This window comes from Capsicum annuum, chromosome 12, assembly GCF_002878395.1.
Source record: "Capsicum annuum cultivar UCD-10X-F1 chromosome 12, UCD10Xv1.1, whole genome shotgun sequence".
NCBI classification, from domain to species: domain Eukaryota; kingdom Viridiplantae; phylum Streptophyta; class Magnoliopsida; order Solanales; family Solanaceae; genus Capsicum; species Capsicum annuum.
In genome coordinates this window covers 129,114,157-129,127,002 of record NC_061122.1, presented here as the reverse complement: position 1 = coordinate 129,127,002, position 12,846 = coordinate 129,114,157, and the positions used below count along the sequence as shown (strand labels likewise).

General features: G+C 36.7%; 1 non-coding gene across 1 annotated transcript; it reads right to left on the bottom strand.

Moving 5' to 3' along the window:
* Positions 1 to 1,248: 1,248 nt before the first annotated feature.
* LOC124889873 lies at positions 1,249 to 1,355 on the bottom strand. Its single transcript, XR_007048786.1, has one exon. It is a non-coding gene; the product is annotated as a small nucleolar RNA R71 (small nucleolar RNA).
* Positions 1,356 to 12,846: the final 11,491 nt, after the last annotated feature.

Genomic DNA, 12,846 nt, shown 5'->3' with positions numbered 1-12,846 from the left:
TTCCAATTAAATAGTAAAGGATATTGGGCTTTGGTCATACTCTATGCTTGAATAAAGAATTGTGGGTGAAAATCTGAATTGACTTGGATCCCATATCATCCTTGAAAGAAGGACATGGGTGATGAGTAATTGTGAACTAAAATTTGAATTAGATTCTTTCATGGCATCATCTTAGAAATAGGGATGTTATGTGATTTAGCTATGTTTATAAGCATCACCTTAAAATTAAGAATGCTAGTTTGAGGTATTGGATTGATGAACTTGTCATGCTTATGAGGTATTTAAAAAAATCCATGGGTGAAATTTAGTGTTTTATTAAAAGGTTAGCACTAAGAGCTTAGATCTAGCATACCCAAAATCCCTACCTAAAACTTGGACTAACTCTTGATTACCAATGTACGAATAAACCCTAAAATTGCATAACCCTAAGGTTTCTTACAACTTGATTTACTTATCACTTGTTCAACCTCATATTAGTGTTAATTTGTAATTATTTTTAACAAAGTTCCCATTCAAACTCCCCAATTTAATTATACATAGTTTAGATTTCATATTACGAGTTAACTCCTAGTTAACTCTCAACATATGTGGGTATTAAAAGGTAGTTTTCACTTCTTGAGGATTCGACCTCGACTCTTGTTTGATATATATTGACCATGACTGCCTTGCATTAAAATATAAATGTAAGTTGAGAATTATAAAAAATAGTGCGTTACTGGGGAATGAGACATAATTTTTGTTTTTATGGTGTTGTTAGTGACTTTGGGTTAGCCATGGTGTATGGTTTACTTTATTTGTTGTTTTTGTCTTTCAGTTAGATGACTTTAATAGCATCTGTATTGAAATAAGAAAACATGGTAGAGATGATGACTTTTTTCATAGGCATATAGAAGATAAGGATTATCTTGATGATATAGGGCATGCTAGTGCCATATGTATCCCTTCGACAGAAGGAAAAGGCAAATTTCATATCACTAGTGTGATGTTCCATCTAATTTAAATGAAAGGTCTATTTGGGGGTCAATCATATGAAGATGTGAATTTATATTTTAAAAAGGTCATTGATGTGTACTTCCCTTTTGATATAGCCCATGTATCTTAAGAGTCCATCCACTTGGGACTTTTCCCATTTTATTTGATGGGAACGATGGTTTTGTGGTAAGATCTTCATCCACAAGGTCTGTTACATCTTGGGTCGAGCTTATGAAGGTTTTTTTGGATCAATATTTCCCTGCTCCTAGAATGCTAAAACTAAGGGATGAAATTACAATTTTTTGTTAATTTAGTGGTGAGCCCTTATATGAAGTATGGCAAATATTCAATGACAAAATCATGTAATGCCCAAACCATAAAGTTCCAGAGAAGATGCTTCTCTAAATATTTTACTGTGCATTAGTACAATTGAATAAATTCTTTGTTAATAACGCATTTGGAGGTTCTATTATCAAGTTGTCTTATGAGGTTGCATCAAATTTATTAAATCAAGTGACGAAGCTATCTAGAGGTTGGCACATAAGAGATGTCTAGGTTTCAATGGGGATCCCTCCACAACTTTTGTGGGTCAAAAAAAAAGTAGAATGGATAAAGAGAGGGATTCAAATATGGATAAGCTAATAACCTAACTCAACATTCTTACTCAAAATGCGATGCGTACTAGTCTTAGAGCGGTTAATGCCATTACTTCCAAAAGAACTAAGGTGTATGAAGGTTAGAAAATAGAGGTACTTGATGAAGAAATAATATTTTTGTTAAATTATGAGGAGGTTTTCCTCCTTAACTATCAAAGGCAAGGTGGAAATCAAGGTTTGAACCATCAAGAAAGGAGAGAAAATGAAGATGTTTTGGTTTAAATTTTAAGGGGTGTTGTGGGGACGTACAAAATGGTAAGGGTAATGAAAAGTGATTTCTCTCAATTGAACCAGATGGTGACATCCCATTAAACATCCATCAAGAAGTCATAGGCACAAGTAGACCAAATATTAACACACTTAAAGCTAGACAAAGAGGGGGAAACCTTGTAACGTGGTGGCCAATCCAGAAGATAATGCTCACATCGAGGCTATCAATACTAAGAGTGGTCGATATATTTGTGAGAAGGTTGTTGATCTTGATAAAGACCCCAACTATAAGGAAAGTAATGGGAAATCTAATATATAAAGAAAGAAGTTAGGTAATCCAAGTGATAAGGTCCCTAAATCCAATAAAGTAATTGGTGAGCAACAAAAGGTAGTGGAAGGAAAGAGTGAGAGGGAAGATCCTCCTTGAGTGGTTATGGGTAATGATCCAAAATTGTATGAACCTCAAATTATCCCATTTCCACCAATTAAAATTCCTCTCCCATTCCTAAAAAGTCTCAAGATTAAATCAGACAATGCCAAATTCAAGAGGTTTCTTGAGAAACTTAGCAACCTATCTATCAATATTTCGTTGATCGGGGATTTTCAAGAAATGTCAGGGTATGATAAATTCATGGAAGACTTGGCTCCAAAAAATGAGTTGTGTATATGAAACCATAAAGGTGACTTAAAATTATAGTGCTATCATGTTGAGCACAATGACGTTAAAGAAAGAAGATCCAAGTACATTCATCATCCCTTGCACCATTGGGATGTTTAAATTTTCTAAGGCATTGTGTAATCTTGGGGCAAGCATCAACTTGATGGCATTTTCCATATTTCACAGGTTGGGTTTACGTATTCCTAATCCTACCACTATGAGTCAATTAATGGTCGATCGCTCAATTAAGAAACTTATTACGGTGTTGTATGATGTGTTAGTAAAAGTTGACCAATTTATATTTTTGGCCGAATTTATTATCATTGATTGTACGATATATCATGACGTTTCTATCATTTTTGGTAGACCATTTCTAGCCACCAAAAGGGCATTAGTCGATGTGGAGTATAGAGAAATAAAATTTTGGATAAATAATTAAAAATTCACCTTTAATGTATACAAGTCCATGAAGAAACCTATGGACTAGAAAGTGATCTCAATGATTGATATCATTGATTATGAAGTGATGAACATAATTGATGTGGATCTTGTAAATAACCCCTAGTGGGTATATTATGGAATTTTAGGAATGAAAAAGTTTAAAGGGTATGATGAGGTGGTCTCTTCATTGATGGGTCTTGGATCTTACACCAAGAATCCATCCAAATTAGAGTTAGACATGAAGAATCATGAAAGTCTTCCCGCCAAGCCATCCATCATTGAACCTCTCAAACTTGAGTTGAAATCATTGCCTTCCCACCTCCGATATATTTTCTTGGGTGATAATAATACATTTCCAGTCATTGTCTCAGATGATCTTGAGCCTTTCCAATTGGAAGACTTGAAATCTATAGTGAAAAAATACTCAACCCACCAATGCAAGAAGTGGTAAATAAGGAAATCATAAAGTGGCTTGATGCTGGTTTCATTTACTCAATTTCAAGTAGCACCTATGAAACACCCTGGTTTTTGGACTATAGAAAATTTTCTTGATTTCTGGTTTTTGGGCAAGATTCAACATAGGTAACAAATCATACACTTAGGTATGGGTGGTATAGTCTAACTGTATGCTGACCAATGTTGGTTAGTGGGGTAGATTTAGTTTTTTGAATGTGTATAACTTGGGTGGTACGAGTCATATCGATGGACATAGGTTGTTGGATACTTCACTTAACATTCGACTTAGTGACTTAGGTTGGATCTGAGTATAAGTGGCTCACCATGATTTATAAGCTATGGTACGGCTCATACCCATGGGCTCGTATGGTGGTCAGTGTTCAAACCTCCTAGGATTCTATTCTGCCAGGGGTATAGTTTATGGGTACTATTCTTATACTTGGATACGACTTGGTTTTAGGTGTGTCATAACTTGGACATTGTTGGGGTCCAATGGGAAATACCTAGGGTACGAGAGGTTAGTACCATTCGTACAGGATAGGTATGACTTATAAGGGTCATTTGTACCCTATGATGGGTAATAAATCTAGTTTATGTGAGGGCAATCTGGACATTTTTGCACTTATCCAAATAAGTCTCCATGACATATAATCCCATTGGGAGGTTATTTTCTCTACTATTCTATTCCTAAATACTTAGAAAAGACTCTTAAATCCTCTCAAGAGTTCTTGGGCAAAGAAAACTAGGGTTTCATCTTAAGAAGTAAATTAGGGATTTTATTGGTGATTTCTCTCTATCACTTTCTTGGTTTAAGGCATTTTATCTTTCGTTATTGTTAGTTCTAAGTAAAGAATGATTTTATACAATGTTTTCATGATTTAAATATTGTATGATTTTGGGTTTTTAAATTTGAGTTGGGGGTTTTGGTTATAAATGCTTGGTTATGGTTTTCTTATGCTTTCATTATGTTTTAATAGTTCTTTTGGATAATTGGATTGCATGGAATAGTTATTGGTAATGGATTTTGGTTTCAAAAATACTATGGCCTTAATATGTTTTAGAAAATGCCTATGATAATGATTTCACTATGTTATTGTCTTTCTAAAGGAACTATTGCATGGTTTGAACTTGGTAATGGAACCCTAAATGGTTTAAATAGTTTTGGAATGGTTTGTCTTAATAAACATACCTTTGGTGTACAAGGGAATCCCCCAATTTAATATGGTAATGAATGCTTGTGGGGTACGTGGGAATCCTGCAAGTTAATTGGATAACATGGTCTATGGGTCTATGGGAATCCCTTGACGACTAAAAGGTTTGGCTAAGGACAACACATGTAAGTTATAGTCAGTATAGTGATACCACTATCTAATAGACTTGGTTAATAGTAATAGAATAATGGTTTGGTTGGAAAATGGCTTTACTTAGGAAATAATGGCGGAGTGTGAAAACTAACCGTGAAGGTGGGAGTCAATGGACGAGCACCAAAAACTCATGTTTACCGACATGAGGGGTAGATCATGGCGACCTTATATAATATTCTGAGATACATGAGAATCCTCTAAGTACATTATACATATGTATCATGGAGAGTGAAGGGTAAATGGAAATTGCCAACTCTTATGGTATTTCCAGTTTGTGCGACTACATGTATCGGGGCCAATTCAGGGGGTTACACTAGACCTATATAGCCCGTGGGTGGTTTTAGGATGTTTAAGCTTCAGATGCCCAGGCTAAAGTAATAAAATATATGCTAAACCCAGTTCTATTTCCCAGCATGGTTATATATATGTGTGTGTATGGATTGTGATCATAAGGATAGTTTTACTTGGTTTTATAAAGCACCATTACTTTATCCTTATGATGAGTTCATGCTAGCGTTCACCCGCTAACCTATCTTTGGGCGGTTGTATCCCCACGCGATACAAAAATTATTCGTTGCACTCCTCCTTCTTAGAATTCAGACATTCAGGGTTTAGCTTTGGATTGAAGTGGTGAGCTTCCATTTTTTTTGGAAGGCTTTATTTCATAGATGTTAATTCATACTTTAATTTATTTATGGATTTTTATTTTGGCTATGGTCGGGGGTATAACCCAATCGAATTTTGGCATTCTTTTTGGTTAGAGTCTTTTGTGGAACTACTATAGGTTGGAATAGGTGGGATCGGTATTTTTGTCAACCTTAGTATTGGTATTGGTATTGGGGCTTACATCATTGGATAAAATTTCTCACTGTTCCATCGTATTTCATTTTGGGATTACCTAATTATTAATGGAACTTATTTAGTTATGGTTAGATATATGGTTTGCTTTGGCTTGGCACCGTTGGACGGTTGGTATGGGACGGTCAAACTCGATTGGGTCGGTCTCGGTAATAGACCAATCCCAAAGTCTATAATCTGGAATGTTACACTGTCTTGTTATATGTTTGATATTCAACCAACTCAAGGAAGGAGGCTAGAGGTTGGGTTGGGTGATCGGGGTGGTCTCTGGTCCTGGTCGGACTTGGGACGCCTATTACGATAAGGCCCCGGGTCGGGTCCTGTCAAGTAGGTATCAGAGATTTAGGTTCATGGTCAATTGAGTGTCCACAAACCCGTATTTAGTAGAGTCTTTTTTAGGGGTATGTAGTACACCAAACTCATAAGAGAGAGGCTACAGGGAATTTAGGACTGTTGAACTTTCTTGGTATTTTATTTTCACACTTGGAGTCTAAGTTCTAGAATCTTCTATAATCCTTATTTATTAACTTTTTAGATCATGCCTCAATGAGCTAGAACAGAAGGAAATTCTTCTCTCCTATTAGGGGATGATGTTGATAGGGTACGTCATACACATGGAGTTCGCATTCATTCTCAGGGTCTGATATACCTAAATTACACTTCTCTTATGAGAGAGTAAGTGGTTGTTGTCAAATATATAACCCAACAAAGTTAGGGTCAAATCCCATAGGGAATATTGTGTTCACTAAGTATTGTGGTTATTACTAGATTATTGATCAAAGGTTTCAAATAAAAGCGGGTTTGATTTGTAAATTTTATCTCTTAATTTGTAACAGAAAGTGTTCCAGTCAATGATTCTTAATGCAAATAATAATTCAATCAGAGTAGACAAACTAGAGCTATGGTCACCAAGATGTTCAAGAAGCTAGGGTTGCTAATTTTTTTTTAATTTCCAACTAATCACTTTAATTGCAAGAGTTATTGAATCCTATAATTTACCCATTTGTCCATCAACCTAAATGAGTAGATTATCCCTCAATTCTCTCGAACTTAAAGAATGCGTTAACTTATTTAATTACTCTCTTATGTGGGTTGATCCAATTAAGGCATCAACCCTTAACCTAGAGGTTAAAGCCCTTAGATTCCATGTAAAACTCTTCTTTTCCTAGCAAGCACTTTTCTATTCGGACAAGAGATGTTCTTGGGCTCACCATTCAAGTTTGCAACTAAAAAAGGTCATTATTGTGAAGAAGGGTTTAAACAACTTCAGTTAACTATGGAAATCAAATATTTTCTCAACCCCAAATAACTGTTCACATTAAGGCTCCCATATCCCTAGTTATGGGAGCTTAGCCACACATCTCAATAGAAGAAGAAGAAGAAGAAGAAGTCATTATGCTTCTCATAAATAAATTCAAAAATTACTTACAAAAATCACAAGCTTTGTTCTTGAATCTTCAAAAGAGAATAGGTATGAAATGTTTAGATCCACAATTCTATCTCGAACCTCAGAGAATACTATGTCACAATAATGTTCAAAGATGGAAAAATGATAAAAGATACCTAAATAAAACCTAAACTACTTATTTATATGTTCCCAGGTACAGAGGATTTAAAATTCAAACTCAGAAAAGTTGCATCCAAGTTGATGGTCGAACTGATGGCCCATCGGAAGACTGACTGTCCATCGCTTGGACCGTTGATGAATGTCCTAGAATTTCAGGTTTTGTTAAGGGTTGATGGTCATGTTGGCGGACCGTCGCTGGCCTGGCGGTCCGTCGCATGGGCTCATGTGTTCTGTTTAAGCTTAACAACCAAGTTGGTGGTCTATCAGAAGGTTGACGGTCTACCACTTGGACCATTGTAGAGATCATTCATTTGCTACTTTCTATTTAACTTTGACGACCACCCCGGCGGTCCATTGCATAGGTGACGGTCCGCCAGTTTGACCGTCGGTGGACTTTTTCTGCTATTCTTCCAAGTTTTTCCTTCAGCTAACTCCTCAACCTGAAAACACTGAAATTCGGTTTTAAATACAGTAGCAGTTGCTTAAAAACATACTATTATCCCTTGAAAAATATGTAAAATGTTTCGTCAAAAGCCAGAACATCAACACCCTCAACTTAAGACAATTACTTGTCCTTAAGAAACTCAGTACCAAATTGCATACATAAATAACACAATGACAGGCAATCAACTATTGAACTTGATTTCACATAACCATTCACTTGTCATCTCACTCATAAGGGCTCAACACGTTAGGATTTATAATCGGCGTTGTTTATAATTCAGCATACACACAAACATGAATATACTCTCCTACAGAGATCAGCAAACTAAGTGTAAATCAAGTTTTCCTCATATCCAATGACATCCACCACTCATTGTAGTATGTGGATAAAAATCAAAACTCTCACACTCATCAAAGAAGTTACAAACATAGTCTACATACTCATAGTCTTGCCCTTATCATCAACATTCCCTTATGGTTGATTCGCCAAGATCAAGCAGGTCTTTTTTAGGCTTTTAATGAGGCTCCAGGGCTAGGTGAGGAAAAATTTCAGGAAGAGTGACTCAATCGTTAAAACGTAACTCTCTTTGCCCTTGAATTTTGCTCACCAACTACTATCTTTTTACTAGCTCATTTACAATCTCCATCTTTCATTTACACTTTGCCCTAACCACAAACTTTTCTTCTTTTTAATTAAGCATTAGAAACCCTCGACTTATGCGGATGCAGTTAGTTAAGGTGCATAATATCTTAAACATATCAGGGCCAAATGCTTTATTTTAGCTCTAAACTACTTTTCTATTAAATAGCTAACATCTTAATAGTAGCCACCCTCAACTTAGGAGTTTTGCCTATGTCAAGGTGGACAATGTCCAATATTGGACTAGGGCTAAAGATCAGTGTTAATAGACTAAAGAGAGATAAGCAGAGTTACTGGGAATAAAGAAAACTAAAATAGGCTAAAAAAGGGTTCAAAAATGGAAAAAAGTTTTTGGTAGGGTCAATTATTTTGACTGAGTGGACTGAAAGTAGAAGGAGGCCTTCTATCACATCCTATTTCATCAACCACAAAATAGCTTCAATAAACTAGGCATATTCTAGGTATTACACTATACAAGAACTAACACAAATGCTCGCACACACAGGCAACTGAGTTGAGCTCATTTTACTACTGCTCTTAGGATTTCTATCACATGATTTGCATATCTTACATGTTAATGCCAGTTACAGAATCACTAAAGGCTACTCACATATTCTAAATAACAAGAATAAATAATCATACAAACATGTTCATAACCTTATGCCAACATCATTCATCATCCATATGCACAACAAGATGCTAAAGTAAAAGAAACTTCACTTTATAAATAAACATTAACAAACAGATATTTACATCACAACCTAAGAAAAGAAAATGCAATCCTAGACATGCTAGTTCTACTAGATAGCACACGGGAGGAAAACAACATCAGCAATAAAAACCCCCGTGGTACAAGCACACCTACCCCCACAAAAAAATATTTTCTTTATCCTCAATGCATAAAATTAAAGTACAATAGAGGGGAATAGTTGTAATGCCGCTTATTCATCTAAGGCTTCTATGAAACATGATGAGGCTCTAGTGTCTTCATCTACTGCAACATTGACCCTTATAGTTGTAGGGGTACTCAAAATCTCTTTCCCTGGAATTGGAGGTATCACATCCCAAGCTGGGTTCGAACTGGGCCCCCTTACTGGGGAAGAACTGGTAGATACTCCAGCAGCTTTATCTTTTCCTTTCTTCCTTTTTTTCTTTTCTTCTCTCCTTGGTCTTTTTGCTATTTTTCTCTTATCATAATCTTCTTGATCTTCCGGTGTCATTGCTTCTTTTATTATTCAACTGGTAGATTTTCTATCAGTGCTTTTACCTGTACTTTCATCCACTTTTTTCCTTTTTCTTTTAACGGCTTCCGCATCAGGTCAACAATACCTTCATCTTTGTCGCTTATTGCCAAAGTGGGGTCAAAGACTGGCTATTGTGACTGCTTTCTCTTCAACTCTGCTATGTCCTAATGTGCTTATTTAAATTCTGCTATGAATTTAAGATGATCTAGAATGGATATCGCATCTAGTATTTTATTGATTCTTTCTTCCAATTGAACCATCCTAAGCTGAATGTTTTTAAATGGACGAATTGCTTATGCCATAATTTGATGAAAAAAAGGTTTTTATTGTGAAACCCATGTGTCCAATTGCTTCTTAAACTTCTTTTGCAGCTTAACCAACTTGGCAAAATTTTCCTGCATTAACCTATACTCCGAATAATCTTTCCAACCTATTGCTGGCATAGACTATGATCCTGTAGATATACTAGGAAGCACATAATCAGGCGGCACATAAGTAGTGATAGGCAAAGGGATACCTAAAGGAATTTCAGAAGTATCAGGGGTTGGCGTTGATTGTCTCTAGTAGGGTAGAGGTTTGGTGACTCGCATCTCAAACTTTGAGTTATCTTTTGCCTTCTCAATGTCCTATCTATGTGTAGCCCGAACTGTTATTAACTCCCCAAATCAAAAGCATATTAGCCTGCCTTCATAATTTTGTGATTAGATATTGGAACGGTAGCACACCTGTCACTTTGTATGCCCTCAGGAACATTTCATCAACAATAATTTAGCCGAAATCAATCTCCAGCCCTACAATCAAACTAGCCACCAACACAACCCTATGGCTATCAAAATTAGCATCCCTTCATGTTGGCATCAACCTTAACCGAATAATGGCCTACCAAAACTTAGCCCAGAAGCTAAGAGAGGACTTAGAAATACACTCTCAAGGGTTGGTTTCCCAGGCTGGGTTACTATCATCAGTCAGTAGCCCAGACAACCACGACCTTTGAGTTGATGCTGAAGTCAGATGATACTCAAGATCAGGAACCATAGCCAGTGCCTCATAATCGAGCCAAATAACAACCTATTGATTTCTCAAGCCAATATATCAATGTTAACTCCTCAAACCAGGACTGACTCCCTGTTGGGAAAATTTGAAATGTTCGATCCCTTTAAACTATCTTTCTCTGCTAATACCAAATAATTTGTGAAAAACTCCCTTACCAAATCGGGCTGATATGAATCGGGTGGCTTGATCATCTAGACCAACTCATACTCATTGAAGCAATGCTCTAATTTTCATATTCATGCAGCTCACTAGTCACTATTTTGTATTCTTCAAAGATTGCCCTCTTGATTGGCCTACTTGCTGTCGGTTCTAGTCCATCAAGGAATCTATCCTTTGATCCCTCAATTTTCCATTTAAGTGCCTCCCTCATTTAAGGATCCTTTCTCTTAATCACATTTGTCTCCTCAGTATCTTTCTCAATAGGTCCTATTTCTACCTTAACAGGGTTGGGGTAAGATGTATTGACCCCTTCCTCATTGGTGGTTGAGCTGGTTCTACTAGCTCTTCTTTCACTCTTATCTTCAGATAAGGAGAGTGTGTGGTTGCCCTGTTTTACTATCGAATGTTGAAGTCAGGTATTTCCTTACTCCTTTCCTATTAACTTCTTTCTTATGCTCTACTACCACTTCCAGTCAAAGGGATTTTGTATGCCATAATGCCAGAAACATAAAAATCATGTCTTGTTGTGATGGCTGAATCGATGGTCCATTACTGATGCAACGGTCTATCGACCTATCCGTTAGTATGTTCTAGTATCTTAGAATTTCAGATTCAGGTTGAAAAAGGAAATGATTGTCTGTTGAGATAGCGATGGTCCGCCAACTTGACTGTCAAGCCTTATCCAGAATGTCATTTTTATGATGTCTTTGACAGTTCTGGTGATGGCTCATAGAGTGCTTGACGGTGCGTCAATCTTCCCATTGCCCCTTTTTTCAACTATAAAACTCCTATACTTCTGCATTCTCATTCCTACACACTTAACAAAAACATCAGATTGGAAAAAAATAACAAATAAATTCTAACTATGATTACAAAAACATTTGTGGGTTGCCTCCCACTAGCGCCTGATTTAATATCACAGCATGACTCTGTTATCTCGGTTACTCAGACTTCATCGAGATAGATAGTAGCTATGAACTTTATCGAGTCCATTGAACTGATATACAACTTTAGTCATTTCCCATTAACCTTGAAGACAATTCCATCCTCATTTGCATGTTCAACTACTCCAGACGAGTAGACTTGGTTAACTTTGAATGGGCCCGACTAGTTTGATCTAAGCTTACCTAGAAACTGCTCCAATCTGGAGTTGAAACGGAGTACCCAATCGCCCTTTTGAAAGTCTCTCTTTGCAATCCTCCGGTCATGGTACTTCTTTATATTCTATTTGTATATATCTTCTCTTTCATAAGCATTAAGATAGAACTCATCCATCTCATTCAGCTGTCCCAGTCTCAACTCCGTTGCCTCATTCTAATTTAATTTTGTCCTCCTAAGTTCCCACAATTCCTTATGCTCCAATTCAGTCATAAAGTGACATGCCTTTCCATAAACAAATTGGTACGGTGACATTCCGATAGGTGTCTTGAAAGCTATTCTATATGCCCATAAGGCATCATCAAGCTTTCTAGACCAATCTTGTATGCTGCATTCACCGTTTTAGCAATAATAGCTTTGGTATCTCTATTGGAAATCTCCACTTTCCTACTAGTTTGTGGGTGGTATGGATTTGCCACCTTATGTTGCTTAACACCGTACTTCTTTAAGTAAACCCTAAACACTCGGTTGTAAAAATGTGATCCACTATCATTTATGATGGTGCGTGGCACCCCAAAATAAGAGAATATATTTATTTTAAGGAATGCAACAACTCTCTTCCCTTCATTATTGGCCAAGGCAATAGCATAAATCCATTTAGATACATAATCAATGGCAACCAGAATATATTGCATCCCATATGATCTCATAAAAGGTCCCATGAAGTTGATGCCCCAGACGTCAAACAACTCCACTTCCATCATTTTTGTCAAAGGCATCTCATGGTGCTTTGAGATTGACCCTTGTCTTTGGCATTGGTACTCATAAGCATATTTGAATAAAGTCGTCCAATAGTATCCACTTTGCAACACTTTTCTAGCATTCCTATCATCTGCATGGTGACCCCCAACCGGAGAAGCATGACAAGTTTCCAAAATATTCAGCATGTCTACTTCTGGGATACACTTCCTTATAATATTATTTGCACAATGTCAAAACAAGTACAGCTCATCCCAGAAGTAGTGT